This window comes from Pipistrellus kuhlii, unplaced genomic scaffold (assembly GCF_014108245.1).
Source record: "Pipistrellus kuhlii isolate mPipKuh1 unplaced genomic scaffold, mPipKuh1.p scaffold_m20_p_9, whole genome shotgun sequence".
Classification (NCBI taxonomy): Eukaryota; Metazoa; Chordata; class Mammalia; order Chiroptera; family Vespertilionidae; genus Pipistrellus; species Pipistrellus kuhlii.
The window spans coordinates 36095455-36111395 of NW_023425595.1; the positions used below are offsets into that span (position 1 = coordinate 36095455).

Consider the following 15941-nt stretch of genomic DNA (forward strand, 5'->3'; position numbering starts at 1 on the left):
CCTGAAACAATAAAATACATAGAAAAAAATATAGGCACTAAACTTAATGGACTTTGGTCTCCGAGGACTATTTGTATGCATAGCACTTATCATCAATTGACATATTTGCTTATTGGTTGACTCCTTCCAATAGAACATACACTTCACAAGGGCAAAGACTTTGTCTTTATCTCCAAACCTCAAAACGGACTCCTTGTACACAGTATGTGGCTAAGTAATGGCTGAATGAATTAATGGAGCCGGAAACGCCAGTCAGAAGCAACCACAGAGAACCTTGAAGGCCGTGGATGCAGTCTTAGAATTGGCTTAATGAAGAAGCTGCTCATACAATCACCTTGTGCCCTCTAAGAGAGAGGGGGGAGGGCAACAGAGGGGAAGGGAGGGAGAGTGAGAAATCCATGGATGTCAAATCCTATACTATATACCCATACAAGAGAACTATAATAATCAGAGGTGTCTAATAATGAAATGGACAAACTTGAAGGTACCAACATCCCCAACCAACCTCTCTACAGGGAGGATACAGTCAGAAACTACTCTCCCATAATTTTCTTCTTTCTCTGCTTGTCCTTTTGGACTCAGCTCAAATGTTATCGACTCTTCCAAGGCTTTCTAGAATCACCCCTTCGTATGGCCCTCTGAGCAATACTCCAACTTGTTTACACATGGTTAGGTACTGAACTGTGCGGCCCTCTCCAGAAAAATCCATATGCTTCTTTGTGACTGTTTTGAAGATAAGGTGTTTAAGGAGGTAAGGTTAAATGACCTTATAAGGGAGGAGCACTGATCCAATGGAGGTGATGTCCTTATAAAACAGGAAGGGTCACCAGAATCAATCTCTCAAGCCAGGAACGACAGTGCCACCATTATTACAGCTCTCACAAGAAACCGAATCCTGCCAAAACCTCCATGTTCAGGCACACAAAATGCTGTGCAGTAAAACCGTGATAACTATTCATTGATCTCTTACCTATACCTTTTATTCCCATATGTAAATTGTTTTTTTTAAATATTCCAGCCCTGGCCAGCTGGTTACAGTGTCAATACACCAAGGCACATATAAGAAGTGACCAATGAATGCATAAGTGGAGCAACAAATCTCTCTCTATCTCTCTCTTCCCTCCCTCCTTCTCCTTCTCCCTCTCCCTCTCCCTCTTACTCTTTTCCCCACTTCCTCTTTCTCTCTCAAACCAATTTTAAAAAAACACAGATTCTTAAAATATTCCATGTTAACATATTGTCACTAAGCCAAACAAATTAAAAATGCTCTTACCTAAAAAGGGAACAACCCTATGTCTTATCAGTTACAACATCCCAGCATTAAATTTGAAGGAATTTATCTCCTATCTGCTGCGAGCTTTAAGTCCCAGATACTACCCAGCGCAGGAACAGCCTTATCGCCCGTCAGTGTTATCTCCTTCAGCTTGCTGCCTCCGACACAGTCCTGCCCAAAGGCTGAGTAGGTACTCCTCGTGTCCAGCACCTCCTGGTATCTCTTGTCACTGTATTTTCCACAGGTGTTTTATGTCTCCAGCCAGACCGTAAGTCCCTTTGGTTAGGGCAGTGGTCGGCAAACTCATTAGTCAACAGAGCCAAATATCAACAGTACAATGATTGAAATGTCTTTTGAGAGCCAAAAACTGACTTCTGTGCATGGGCCATGAAGTTTCCATCGCCCTGTACTTATGCGCCTGCACATGGTGTTTTGTGGAAGAGCTACACTCAAGGGGCCAAACAGCCGCATGTGGCTCGAGAGCCACAGCTTGCCGACCACTAGGTTAGGGAATGTTTCATTCATTTCTGTCCCCTCAGTACCTAAGCAGAGCCTAGGGCATAGAAGGTTCCCAACAATTAAATCTACTGAACCCAGACAAATCTAAAAATAAAAACACCACATATGTGTTGGCATCTAATTCACCCACACAATCTTTCTGTCTTGCTCTGAATCCTTTTATACCCCAGGATATAAGCTTGTTTCCAAGGTTGCCTCAGCTATCTCTCCTCAATATTTTAAATGCTGCAGCAGAACGAGAGGCTTTATTAAAAAGTTGATTCTAAGTTCTCTAAAACACCAGAAGCAGTTTGAAAGGCACAGTATCATCGCAGCAGAAGAGCGTTTTAATAAGCACATCCCCTTTTAAGGACCCCTGGATACAATACACTTTAGAGGCAGAATTTTTTTTAATAAGCTTCCAATCTTTCCTGCCACTGAAATATATCTTCTCACTTTAAGGTTAGGCTCCAACTGCGGTGCTTCCTGGGGTCAGCAAGGATTTAGAAAAGGATTACCTTCTAGAAGATAGGACAAACCTAACATTTATGCAGCTCTTTACAGTTAACAAAGCACAGTCACACACATTATCCAATTTAATTCTTACAGACGACCCTGTGAGACATCTCACAAACAAAGCTCCGTCCCAAAGCCACCTCTCCTGGACCTCTACCACCACCAGCACCCCTTCTTCCCCTCTGCCCAACACACACACACACACACACATACCACACACACACACACACACACAGACTGCTATCGCCCTTCTCACTTAACAGATTACCTACTAAAAACCAGGCCCAGGAGGTAAAGAACAAAGTAAATGCTCCATAACTGTCTATGAATAAACAAAGAGAGATAGATAGAACAGTTAGAATTTTCTTTTAATAAAGTAAAAACCGGGCTCTAGCTGATTTGGCTCAGTGGATAGAGCGTCAACCTGCAGACCAAAGGGTCCTGGGTTGGATTCCAGTCAAGGGTAATGTACCTCAGTTGCAGGCTCCTCGCCAGCCTGAGCCCTGGTCGGGATGCATGCAGGAGGCAACTAATTGATATGTTTCTCTCACATCAATATTTCTCTCAGCCTTGCCCTCACTCTAAAAATCAATGGAAAAATATCTCCAGGAGAGATATTTTTATATAATAATAATATAGTTTTAATATTATTAAATATTAATAATATAATAGTTTAATAATATATATATATAATAATAAAATAGTTTCCTGTATAACATTTAAGTCCTTTATATATTTTGAGTTTATTTTTGTATACGGTGTAAGTGGCTGTTCTAGTTTTTTTTTTATTGCATGGACCTGTCTAATTTTCCCATGACTGTCTTGACTCCACTGTATGTATACTCTTGCCTTTGTCAAATATTAATTGAGCATATGGCTTGGGTTGTTTACTGAGTTCTCTGTTCAGTTCCATTGATCTATATGTCTGTTCTTGTGCCAGTAGCAGGGAGTTTTGAGAACTGTGGCCTTGTAATACAACTTGGAATTTGATATGGTGATCCTCCAACTCTGTTCTTCTTTCTCAGGATTGCTGTAGTTATTCGAGTCTTTTTTTGTTCCATATGAATTTTTGGAGCATTTGTTCTAGGTCTGTGAAATATTCCATTGGTATCTTAATGAGGACTGCAATGAACGTAAGATGGGAAACCATAAAAATCTTAGAAGAATCCATAGGCAACAACATATTAGACATATGTCGCAGCAATATCTTTACCAATACAGCTCCTAGGGCAATGGAAACTAAGAAGAAAATAAACAAATGGGACTACATCAAAATAAAAAGCTTCTGCACAGCAAAAGAAACCATAAACAAAACAATAAGAAAGCCCACTGCATGGGAAAGCATATTTGCCAATGCTATCTCCAATAAGGATTTAATCTCCAAAATTTATAGGGAACTCATACAACTTAACAAAAGGAAGCTAAACAATCCAATCAAAAAATGGACAAACTACCTAAAAAGACACTTTTCAAAAGAGAAAAAAGCTTAACACTTACCAAGAAAAGCAAAAACCAGAAGGCCAAGAGATATGAAAATATGCTCAAAGTCACTAATCATCCAAGAGATGCAAATCAAAATGACAATGAGGTATCATCTCACACCTGTCAGAATGGCTATCATCAACAAATGACAAGTGCTGGAGAGGATGTGGAGAAAAAGGAATCCTCATGCACTGCTGGTGGGAATGCAGACTGGTGCAACCACTGTGGAGAACAGTATGGAGTTTCCTCAAAAAATTAAAAATGGAACTCCCATTTGGCCCAGTGATCCCTCTTCTAGGGATATATTCCAAGAAATCAGAAACACCAACCAGAAAGGATATATGCACCCCTATGTTCATAGCAGCACAATTTACAATAGCTAAGATCTGCAAACAGCTTAAGTGCCCAGCAGCAGATGAGTGGATAAAAAAACTGTGGTACATCTACACAATGGAGTACTACACTGCTGTAAAAAAGAAGAAACTCTTACCATTCGCAACAGCATGCATGGACCTGAGAGCATTACCGGTATGCTAAGCAAAGTAAACCAGTCAGAGAAAGATAAATATCACATGATCTCAGTCACTTGTGGAATATAATGAACAACATAAATTGATTAACAAAAATAGAGCCAGAGGAAAAAAAATATTTTAGAATGTAATCCTGTTATTTGCAGATTTTTAATATCTCCTACAAGTTTTGTAATATTATTATACCATATTTTTCGGACCATAAGACGCACCAGTTTTTAGAGAAGGGAAATGAACAAAAAAAGATTCTGAAACAAATAGTGTCCATAAGACGCAGGGACTTTTTCCCCCCACTTCTGGGGGGGGGGGAAAGTGCGTCTTATGGTCCGAAAAAATACGGTATTTAAAATCTTTTTTCTTGAAATATTAATGTTTAATGCATGTAATATTATAAATTGTTTTTCTTGAAATATTATTTATTGCATGAAAATGGCTAATTAATTTGTAACTGCAATCTGACAATAGACTTATTCTGTATATTGTAAAAAATAAAGAGTAAAACAGAACAATTTACCTTCAAAAAATAGTAATAATAAAGTAAAATAGAAGCTGGTATGTCTTTCCGAAATTGTCTCAGCTAAGACCATACCCAGAGTATTCTTGACTTTCATGAACAGACTCGTACATGCCCCCCTCTCCGAGGCCTGGTCAGTGCACAAAGGGGTCCAGACTAGACCTCAGAAGTCCCTGGCCCTCAGACAAGCGACTTCACTTGTCAAATGGGAATAATCACATAGTCTTTCCCTCTCTGAGCACACTGTGAAAATCACACAAGATTATGTGAGTAAAAGCAGCTTGAGAAGTATGAAATGATATACTACGCTAGAGACAATGCTTAAGTCAATGACTTCCACTGTCACTGATAAAGTGATCAGAGTCTGCCTTGGAGAATCAAATTTATCCTAACAACTCTAAAAAATCAGTTTTCTTTATTTTTCAATTTTTATTGATTCCAGGAAGAGGGAGAGAGAGGGAGAGAGAGATAGAAACATCATTGATGAGAGGGAATAATTGAGTGGCCATCCCCTACTGGGAATCTAGCCAGCAACCCGGGCACGTGCCCTGACTGGGAATTGACCCTGGTTCATAGGTTGATGCTCAACCACTGAGCCGTACCAGCCAGGCAAAATCAGTTTTATTATCCTCATCTTACAGCTGAGAAAAAATGAGGCACAGAAAGCTTAACACTTGCCAAATACTGCAAACCTATCCGAGCTGGGAGCAGCATCCAGACCCATTACATCCTCGGGACCTTCCCATATGCTTCCCCAACTAGAACAAAAGAAGGAAAGCTGTTGTTCCTCATTCATTTCAGTTACCACGAGGCAGATGGAGCAGTGCTGCTCTTGATTTAAGAACTTTCCATTGTCTCTCAGGCCAAATCAAACCAGGAGTTAGGCTTGTACCAGCACAGCTTGGCGGGCACCCCTGCGGTGCCTCACCACAGCAGGAAGAGCTAAATCTGAATATGTACATTAGAAAATGTTCTGACCTCAATTTTGAAATTATTGTAACTAGACTGAAAGTCTGACAGGAAAAGCAAAAGGGAACAATCCACTTTTTACCATTCAACGCTGTGATCGTGACGCCTGGGAAAGAGCCTACACTTGGAAATCACACAGCCCAAACCCAGGCAGAAAAGCAAAGCCTGGACAAAGCCCTGGAGGAGGGAATCAGCAGAACAAGAGAGGATGGAGACGTGACTATGGCTGGAGCAAGGTTGGTAGTGAGATGAGACCTAAGAAAATACAGTCCCTCATCCGTCTCTTCCTTCCCAGACATCCCCATATCCTGCAAAGAACCTAACCTGTCATGCTTCTTTTCTCTCTACAGCACCTGAAAGTACAAATTAGTAAGCCATGGAGGAAGTCCAAGCCCCTCCTTTGCTGCTACTTCAGCCTAAATGCTTCTCCAGAGATAGAGTAAGTGGCAGACAGGCTGTCCGAAGTCTCGTTGTCACTACACTGCCCTTCACACAGTGTGAGGCAAGATTTTTGGTAGAGGAATGGGGCTGCTATTATTTCCAGGCTTAAATACTCAATAACCTATAGCCAGGAATTATTTTATTTGGGGTGAGAATGTCAAGAAAATACTTATTTAGAAGAAGGGAAGGAGAAAGGGGGGAGGAGAGAGAGAGAGAGAGAGAGAGAGAGAGAGAGAGAGAGAGAGAGAGAGAGAGAGAGAGAAATATGAACCTGTTGCCTCCTGCCCACACCCTGATGACTGGGTATTGAATCCAACTTTTGGTGCATGGGTGATGTGCTGGCCAGGGCTGTAGAGAAAAAAAATTAAAAACATCATTGGAGTGCAAATATATAATTTTCTTAGCTGGAGCTCTGGCACAGAGCAGGCTTCTGACCCAGCAGTGCCACGGTCCAAACCCCCCCAGCAGTCAGAGCCCCTTAGGCCTCTGCGGGGCCTGTAAACAGACTTCAAGTAAGAGCAACAGACTCAGCCCAGAATCCATTCCCCCCGCAGGTCCCACCAGCCCGCCCTGAGCGTCTACCAGGTGCAGTGCCGCAAGTGGTGTGCTGTGTGCATTCAAGGAGCAGCCATCGAATCGGGGGCTACAGAGGACAGCTTTGTGGCTCTCTTCCACAAGTTAGAAAGAAAATGAGCAGACCCCTACATTTAAAATGAAGAATAAAAAAAGCTCCAAAGTATGGGATGAACCCAGGCACTCAACGTGCCATCCTGAGTGAAGAAGGGGCATAAGTAGGGACCCCAATTGCCTTCTTCCCCCAGAACCCAAACTTACTTTCTGTTTCAATCTGTATACCCTGACCACAACCACACCACCACTGAAACAGGAAGTATTATAGTTGTTCGGGAGCGATTACACGATTTCTAGGTCTGGGCTGGCGAGGAGAGTGGAACGAGGCTCCCCGGGTCCGTGTAGGCACTTATCCTCCTGTGGTTGGCGGCCACGTGGACAGCCAAAGGTGGAACAGAGGAAGACAGTTGTTTAATAGTTTCGTTTATAGAAGGGAAAACTGGGGGATTTGCCTAAGGCCACCCAGCAAGAGCATCTAGCAGTCCCAATCGTAGGACAGGATAGGTATATGGCACGCAGCACACCGAATTCTGGGCCCAAGGATAGAAAAACCCTGATCTAATCCCAAAATTGCTACCGCACTGTTGTCTAATCTCGAATGAATCAATCTCTCTCACTCTCAGTCCCCTTCCCATCTATCTACTGATTCAGAAATTTCACAAATAAAAGTGACTGCTGCACATAAGGCACTGGGCTGAGATACTGTGGTAAACAAAACAGAGTCTATTTATACGTAAGCTTACAGGACAGAATATTGCAGAAATCAAAAAGGGTGTTTTTTAAAAAGCTCACTATAACCATTAACTTGTGATACACAGCCCATGTCAACGAGGAAGAAGGGGGTGGGAGAGCACATGTGCAGAAGAAAAACTCACCCACAAACTTCAGGTAACCAATCAGAAGCTCCTCTCAGCTCCACGTCCATCACCACCAGGGGCTCAGTGTGGCTGGAAGCAGCACAGCTAACCACAAAAGCACAAAACATGCATCCAATCTATGCCAGCCACTGGTTCCTGCCCCTTTCTCTCTCTGAATCGCAGGGCTTTTCAGGTATAAAACGTGAAGACAGGTCTCCCCTGCTCTCTCCAGAAGTTGAGCATTCCCTTGAAACTGCTGAAAGCTGGAAGCGGGAGGGGGAAGGAGAGAGGGACACAAAGAGGCAACAGCCTCGGGACACATCTTGCTGACACATGCACAACATCCATAAAGGAAGGCCCCGATGCTCCCAGCCCCAGCGGACAGCCACGGAGGGCGATGCTGGGGCGCCGAGCGTGGCCCCGGAGGAGGGCACTGCCTCTGTGACGATGTGCTGCAGAACACTGACCGCTGTTTCATTTTTTGCCTTTTTCCCCCATAACAGAGAAAATCCTCTTGGGATTTCTTCAGGTTAGCAAAAGCAGTCATTAAGGGCCCTAACTCGTTTGGCTCAGAGAATAGAGCATTGGCCTGCGGACTGAAGGTTCCCGGGTTTGATTCCGGTCAAGAGCGTGTACCTTGGTTGCGGGCACATCCCAGTAGGAGGTGTGCAAGAGGCAGCTGGTTGATGTTTCTCCCCCATCAATTTTTTAAAAATATATTTTATTGATATTTTACAGAAAGAGGAAGGGAGAGAGAGCTAGAAACGTCGATGAGAGAGAAACATCGACCAGCTGCCTCTTGCACACCTCCTACTGGGATGTGCCCGCAACCAAGATACACGCCCTTGACCAGAATCGAACCCGGGACCTTTCAATCCGCAGACTGGCGCTCTACCACTGAGCCAAACCGGTTTCGGCTCCCATCAATGTTTTTAATTTTCTATCCCTATCCCTTCCTCTCTGTAAAAAATAATAATAATAATAAAAATAAATAAATAAATAAAATCAATAAAATATATATATTTTAAAAATAGGCATTAAGGCAGGTCTTCTGTGAAAGCAAAGTGGTGTAAAACAAACTCAAAAAGTGAGTGGGGGGAGGGTTAGCCATAGGGTTCACAGTGGGTAAGATAAAACAGGAAGAAGTCCCCAGGAATCAGTACAGAGTCAGGCACACTACAGCTCCCCCGCCTGTAAAACAGCACTAAGACCTATGCCTGCCTCGCAGAGTGAGGTGAGGATTGAGCAGAGTCCCTGACGCATCACAATTCAAAAAAATATTAATTTCCATTAATTCACTTAACCTTTTTCCACTCGGTTCCCTCATTAGTCGACACGGGCGGACAGTAATACTACCTAACACGTGGGATTATTCGGGAGATTAAACAAGCTAATATATGTAAAGGCTTAAACAGTGTCCGGCACATAGTAAGTGCTATAGAAGTATGGAATTATGTTTGCTTTCATTCATTCTAGCTATTCCCTACAATTTGCATGTCTATAGACCACTGATTCTCAGTTAGGGTTGATTTTGTCACCGAGGGGACAAAAATGTCAGAGACATTTTTCATTGTCACGCCCCGGGGAGAAAGAGGTCGGTGCTACTGGCTTCTGGTAGGTAGAGGACAACGTCAATGCTGCCAAACAATGTGCAGAACAACCTCCTCCCCAACACAGAATCATACAACAGTCTGGAGGCCGAGAACCTCTGACATGGACCACCCAGACCCGCCGTTCTCCGCCACCTCTGAGCTCCGAGGGTCTTTTATTTGGATCTCTCTTCCAGACTTTATGGAACAGGTATGGAAGTTTCAGACCTAAAACAGATTTTAGAGAAACCCTCGCCTGACCAAGGCCGAGAATGGGCGAGCAGCTGACAAAAGAACAGAGATCCAGCAGCAAAGTCAGAACTGGAACCCAGGTTTCCAGACTCCCAGGCGGGTGCTGCTTCCACAACGAAATCAAACACCTGGCAAGCACTTTCTCTTTCCCTTCCCCACTCCCTTTCTGCCCCTCTCCCATTTCCTGTCCCTCCTCCCTTTCCTCCCCAGGTTTGGAAACAGAATCTATTTCCTTGCCAGCATCATCAGAAGTCAGAGACGAGGCTGACCTTTCTCCCCACCTTCTCACTTGCCTACCTTCTCAGGACCTGCACTCTGGAGCTCCAGCCTGGGCCTTGGACCAGCGGCCAGGAATCTTCCCGTGCCCCCTGCCAGGGTCCTTCTCGCAGAACCAGAGCGGCTGCTGCCCTTTTCCAAGGCAAAGGCAGGCGGTCGCCAGAAAGGATTACTTAGATTAGGCCACCTGGATTACTTCTCTTTTCCCTGGCTGGGAAAGCACTGGCCTCTGGGAGGGGCCAAAGGCAAGTTGTAACAGCTTACATTGGACTTTCTCCCAGGAAGTGGTTTTGAAGAGAAAAAAGGGCTGTGGGTATGACGATGACAGAGATCACAGAGGAAGGATCCATCAGAGAAAAGGACATGGAGGGCTTTCACAGAGCACTCAGGCACGTACAGGACATCGCGAACACACCCCACACCTCATTCCGACCAGCACTGCGAAGACAAATGCCTGCTTCCTCAAAAAAAGCCTCCCACGACCACTTCAGCCCAAGGAGATATCATGCAAATACTCATTATGTGTCAGCTCTACAGTAACTTTATTTCATTTAAATCCTCACGACCTGAGGTCATTATTATTATTTTTTAAATATATTTTATTGATTTTTTACAGAGAGGAAGAGAGAGGGACAGAGAGCTAGAAATATTGATGAAAGAGAATCATCGATCAGCTGCCTCTTGCACACCCCCCCACTGGGGATGTGCCCGCAACCAAGGTACGTGCCCCTGACCGGAATCGAACCCGGGACCTTTCAGTCCGCAGGCTGACGCTCTATCCACTGAGTCAAACCGGTTTCAGCCATTATTATTTTTTTTTTATGACAACTTTCTTTAGGCATTTTCAAAGATGTCTTTTTTTTAATATATATTTTATTGATTTTTTAAAGAGAGGAAGAGAGAGGGATAGAGAGTTAGAAACATCGATGAGAGAGAATCATCGATCAGCTGCCTCTTGCACACCCCCCACTGGGGGGTGTGCCCACAACCAAGGTACATGCCCTTGACCGGAATCGAACCCAGGACCCTTCGGTCCGCAGGCCGATGCTCTATCCACTGAGCCAAACCGGTTTCGGCCTGAGGTCATTATTATCCCCATTTCAGAAATGAAGAAAATGACAATAAGGAAAGTTAAGTCGCTTGCCTTATTGCCTTAGCCAGGAAGTAGCAGAGCTCCGATTTATCCCAGGTCTTCAGACACCCGAAAACTAAACTCTTAACTACTTCGCTAAACTGTTTCTCATGACAATTATACCCCTTGTCTTGAACCCATGTTGCAATTACTGTCTATATCATATATTAAGCCATTAATTTCAGGCTGACTTGTCTCCGTTACATGGGCATCAGATTTGTTTCAGCCCCGGTGCTAGGCTCTGTGAATAAGAGATAGAGATAGCAGGCATTTCCCAAAAGCGTGCTTTCTCAAACTGTTCTGACTACAGCCGAGAGTAAGAACAGTGTCTATGGACACCCAGTCCCCATGCACATGCGCTCACACAAACATGCAGACAACACATCTGTAAATACAACACTGAAACAAATGTCTCACAAATAGTCCTTGCTCTTTCTATAAACAATGTGTCCTGATATTTTCTCTGATGAATTCTAGGTGGCTTTTTTTTTTTTTTTACTTTTAAAAATACTAGTCCAACTTACTATATTAAATCCACAACCCACATGCCCTTGAAAGCTCCCAGGTTAAAGGGGGAGATAATACATAAGTAACAATAGAAATAATCACTGTTATTGGGAACTGAAAGGTTCCTAGCCGGTTTGGCTCAGTGGATAGAGCGTCAGCCTGCTGACTCAAGGGTCCCCGGTTCGATTCCGGCCAGGGGCACATGCCTGGGTTACAGGCTCAATACCCAGTGGGGATCGTGCAGGAGGCAGCCAATCAATGATTCTCTCTCATCATTGATGTTTTTATCTCTCTCTCCTCCCTTCCTCTCTGAAATCAATAAAGAAATGTATTTTAAAATAATAATAATAATCACTGTAACAGTAGGTAACATTTTTGTAAATACACACACACACACACACCACACACACACATACTAGAGGCCCGGTACACAAAATTTGTGCACGGTGGGGCGGGGGGAGGGTGTCCCTTCAGCCTGGCCTGCACTCTCTCCAATCCGAGACCCCTCAGGGGATGTCCAATTGCCTCTTGAAATTCGGGACCACTGGCTCCTAACCGCTCACCTGCCTGCCTGCCTGATCGCCTCTCACTACCTCTGCCTGCCTAATCACTCCTAACCACCTCTGTCTCCCTGATCACCCCTAACCACCTCTGCCTGCCTGCCTGATTGCCCCTAACTGCTCCCCTGCTGGCCTGATCGTCCCTAACCGCTTCTGCCTCTCCCACACCTGAGACTTAGGATTCCCTCTTCTGGCCAGTCGCAGGCACCTGGTACCTAGGCTTCCCTCCCTCTCGCTGGCCTCAGGCACCCAGGACCTGCGCCAGCTTCACCTGGGCCGGCCACAGCCACAGGGGACTGTGGGCGGGCAGTTTCAGCCAGGCCACAGCCGCAGTCACCCGGGACCACAGGGCGGGCAGCTTGTCCCTCTCCTGGGCCACAGGAGCAGGTACTGACACCCGGGACCACAGGGCGGGCAGCTTGTCCCTCTCCTGGGCCACAGCCGCAGTCACCCGGGACCACAGGGCGGGCAGCTTGTCCCTCTCCTGGGCCACAGCCGCAGTCACCCGGGACCACAGGGCGGGCAGCTTGTCCCTCTCCTGGGCCACAGGAGCAGGTACTGACACCCGGGACCACAGGGCGGGCAGCTTGTCCCTCTCCTGGGCCACAGGAGCAGGTACTGACACCCGGGACCACAGGGCGGGCAGCTTGTCCCTCTCCTGGGCCACAGGAGCAGGTACTGACACCCGGGACCACAGGGCGGGCAGCTTGTCCCTCTCCTGGGCCACAGGAGCAGGTACTGACACCCGGGACCACAGGGCGGGCAGCTTGTCCCTCTCCTGGGCCACAGGAGCAGGTACTGACACCCAGGACCACAGGGCGGGCAGCTTGTCCCTCTCCTGGGCCACAGGAGCAGGTACTGACACCCGGGACCACAGGGCGGGCAGCTTGTCCCTCTCCTGGGCCACAGGAGCAGGTACTGACACCCGGGACCACAGGGCGGGCAGCTTGTCCCTCTCCTGGGCCACAGGAGCAGGTACTGACACCCGGGACCACAGGGCGGGCAGCTTGTCCCTCTCCCAGGCTGCAGCTGCTGGTGCCCAGGGCTGCAGGGTGGGCAACTTGTCCCTCTCCTGGGCCACAGCCTGGCTGGTCCCCATTTCTCTCTCCCCAGTGTTGAGTGTCTGAGCTGTTATGGCCTGACAGTGTGAGGGTGTGACGACCATTTGCATATTATCTCTTTATTTATCTATTTATTTATTTATTAATAATATATTTTATTGATTTTTTATAGAGAGGAAGAGAGAGGGATAGAGAGTTAGAAACATCGATGAGAGAGAATCATCGATCAGCTGCCTCTTGCACACCCCCTACTGGGGATGTGCCCGCAACCCACGTATATGCCCTTGACCGGAATCGAACCCAGGACCTTTCAGTTCCCAAGCCAACGCTCTTATCCACTAAGCCAAACCAGTTTTGGCTATCTCTTTATTATATAGGATTTTTATTGATTTCAGAGAGGAAAAGAGAGATAGAAACATCAATCATGAGAGAGAATCATTTATCACCTGACTCCTGCATGCCCCACACTGGGAATCGAGCCCAGCATGTGCCCTTGAACAAAATCGAACCTGGGACCCTTCAGTCTGCAGGCCAACGCTCTATCCACTGAGCCAAACCATCAAGAGCTATTTCTGGAATTCTTAATGTGTGCCCTAGCACACTGATAAGCATTTTACATGAATTATATCAACCCTGATCTGCTTGTTTGAATCCAATGTCCATAGTCTTCTCACTACACCATATTGACAGGACAGAATTTATAACAAAGAACATTTCCATGAGGGATATGGTTGGGGAAAGGGAGCAGTCATGAAGTTTCACAAAAAGTGAAGATTTTTGAGTTGTGTTGTGAAATAGAAATTTTCAGGAATTTGGCACATGAGCTTCTGTAGGTGTACTATACCTACTTGTGGTTGGAACCCTTTTACTTCTCTTGAGATGTTGAAAAATAGCCTGCTATTTTTAGACGAAACAGTATGATATTTTTAGGTGGAAATCTATGTGATTTTCAACTGATGCTGTCTCTCCTAAGAGAAATCTCAAGGCACAGGCCAGGTGGCACTTAAGAAACGAAGTTCTTATGTTTGGTAACAGCTCCTGTAGACGTGCTGTCTTCAGAAAGCCATTCAGGACAGGCTACCAGGAGGCCAGCGTCCTGAACCCATTTCTGTCCCAGCATTTCTGGGACCCTTTGGGCAGATGCCTTTCTGGGGCTCAGTCCCTAATCCATAAAATGATGATAAAAACATACCATATGGTCAGCAAGTTTCTTTCTGGTAGTAAAAAAAAAAAAAAAAAAAAAAAAAAAAAAAAAATTCTAAAAATAGTAATGCCTAATGATTCTAATAAAGTCAACAAGTCCAAAAAGAGAATAAATACTTTTAATAATTAATACTTTTAATAAATACTTTTAATACCAAGACATGAGGATGAAGTCGAGGCTCTAGCACTGAGACCCCGGGTCTGTGCTGCCCGGTCCCTCAGCTGGAGGTGGATGGAAGACGCACACCCAATGGCCTGACGTGCACCCGTTCACCTGCCTGGGCCCAAGTTTCCTCCCGTGAGATTAGAAGCGCAGATTTTAGTTTTAGGAGCCACAGTCAAGCTCTGAAAATGACTGCCCCTAGCAGTAGAGAGCTCTCCACTGTGGAAGCACCCAAGCAGATACTGGAGAAATACTTGGCAAGAACTTGGCAGAAGGAATTCGAACACGGGATAAAGGCTGTGCTTAATGCCCTTAAAGGGAACTTTCTATTCTAAAATTCTGCAATTCTCTCTTCACACCACAAGAAAGAACAGCCTTTAGCAGACTTGAAGCGGGGGAGGGGGAGAGAACATCCAAGGAATTTTCTGATCTTTTCCATTCTCCTCCCCTCCTTCCTATAGTTCCATCTAGCACACACCTCTATGTCACTCACTCCCAGAGACATCACGGCTATACTTGCCTGCTCTTTTCAGGATTCTTTTCTTTTTTTTTAATTGATTAAGGTATTACATATGTGTCCTTGGTCCCCACATGGTTCCCCACCCTACCCCCACTCATGCCCTCACCTCCATGTTGTCTGTGTCTGTTGGTTAGGCTTATTTGCATGTTTGATCCTTACCCCCACCCTCCCCTACCTTCCCTCTCAGGTTTGATAGTATGATGGATGCTTCTCTGTCTCTGGATCTGTTTTTGTTCATCTGTTTATGTTGTTCATTATATTCCATAAATGAGTGAGATCATGTGATATTTATCTTTCACTGAGTGGCTTATTTTGCTCAGCATAATGTTCTCCGGTTCCATCCAAGCTGTTGCAAATGGTAAAAGTTCCTTCTTTTTTTTTTTTTTTTTTTTTTTTTTTTTTAACACAGTGTAGTACTCCACAGATTTTTATCCACTCTTCTTCTGATGGACACTTAGGCTGTTTCAAAATCTTAGCTATGGTGAATTGTGCTGCTATGAACATACGGGTGCATATATCTCTTTCTGATTGGTGTTTCTATTTTCTTGGGATATATTCCAAGAAGTGGGATCACTGGGTCAAACCAGGATTCATTTTTAATTTATGAAAAGGAAAGAAAGCTGTCAAGGAAAGAACCACCAAGTATATCTGCAGGGGCCAAGGTCTACACCAGGGAATACTTCTCAGGAGAGTAACAAATTGCCAGATGGACTCTACCCAGCAGCATCCAAACTCAAGATAGCCACTGGTTTCCTTGGACACACAGATTAATGGCCCTCAAAGCATACAGTGAGGAACCTAGTGCCAGTGGCTAATGCAGGCCGGCCTCCCAGGCTAGTCTAAGACAGCCCTGTCCCTGGAGAACTGGGCATCATACACTGAGTTCCCGCTGCCTCCCCTGGGTGCCCTTGAGCCATTCACTCCTTCACTATGAGCAATTCAAATTATACAATGTGCCAACTGTAAAA

The 15941-nt window shown here is 45.1% G+C and overlaps 1 protein-coding gene across 6 annotated transcripts in view; it reads right to left on the reverse strand.

The window, feature by feature from the left end:
- Window positions 1-15941, reverse strand: part of PAK1 (p21 (RAC1) activated kinase 1) — a 110948-nt gene that overhangs the window by 64297 nt on the left and 30710 nt on the right. The window contains exon 1 of one of the 6 annotated variants that reach the window (XM_036428542.2): window positions 9849-9975. The exons of 2 other annotated variants lie outside the window; for them this stretch is intronic. The gene's annotated coding sequence lies outside the window, so the exon portion shown is untranslated. Of the gene's footprint in view, window positions 1-9423; window positions 9528-9848; window positions 9976-15941 lie in introns of those variants that run through there. 3 more of the 6 variants (XM_036428547.2, XM_036428543.2, XM_045578068.1) reach the window with 3 other exon arrangements.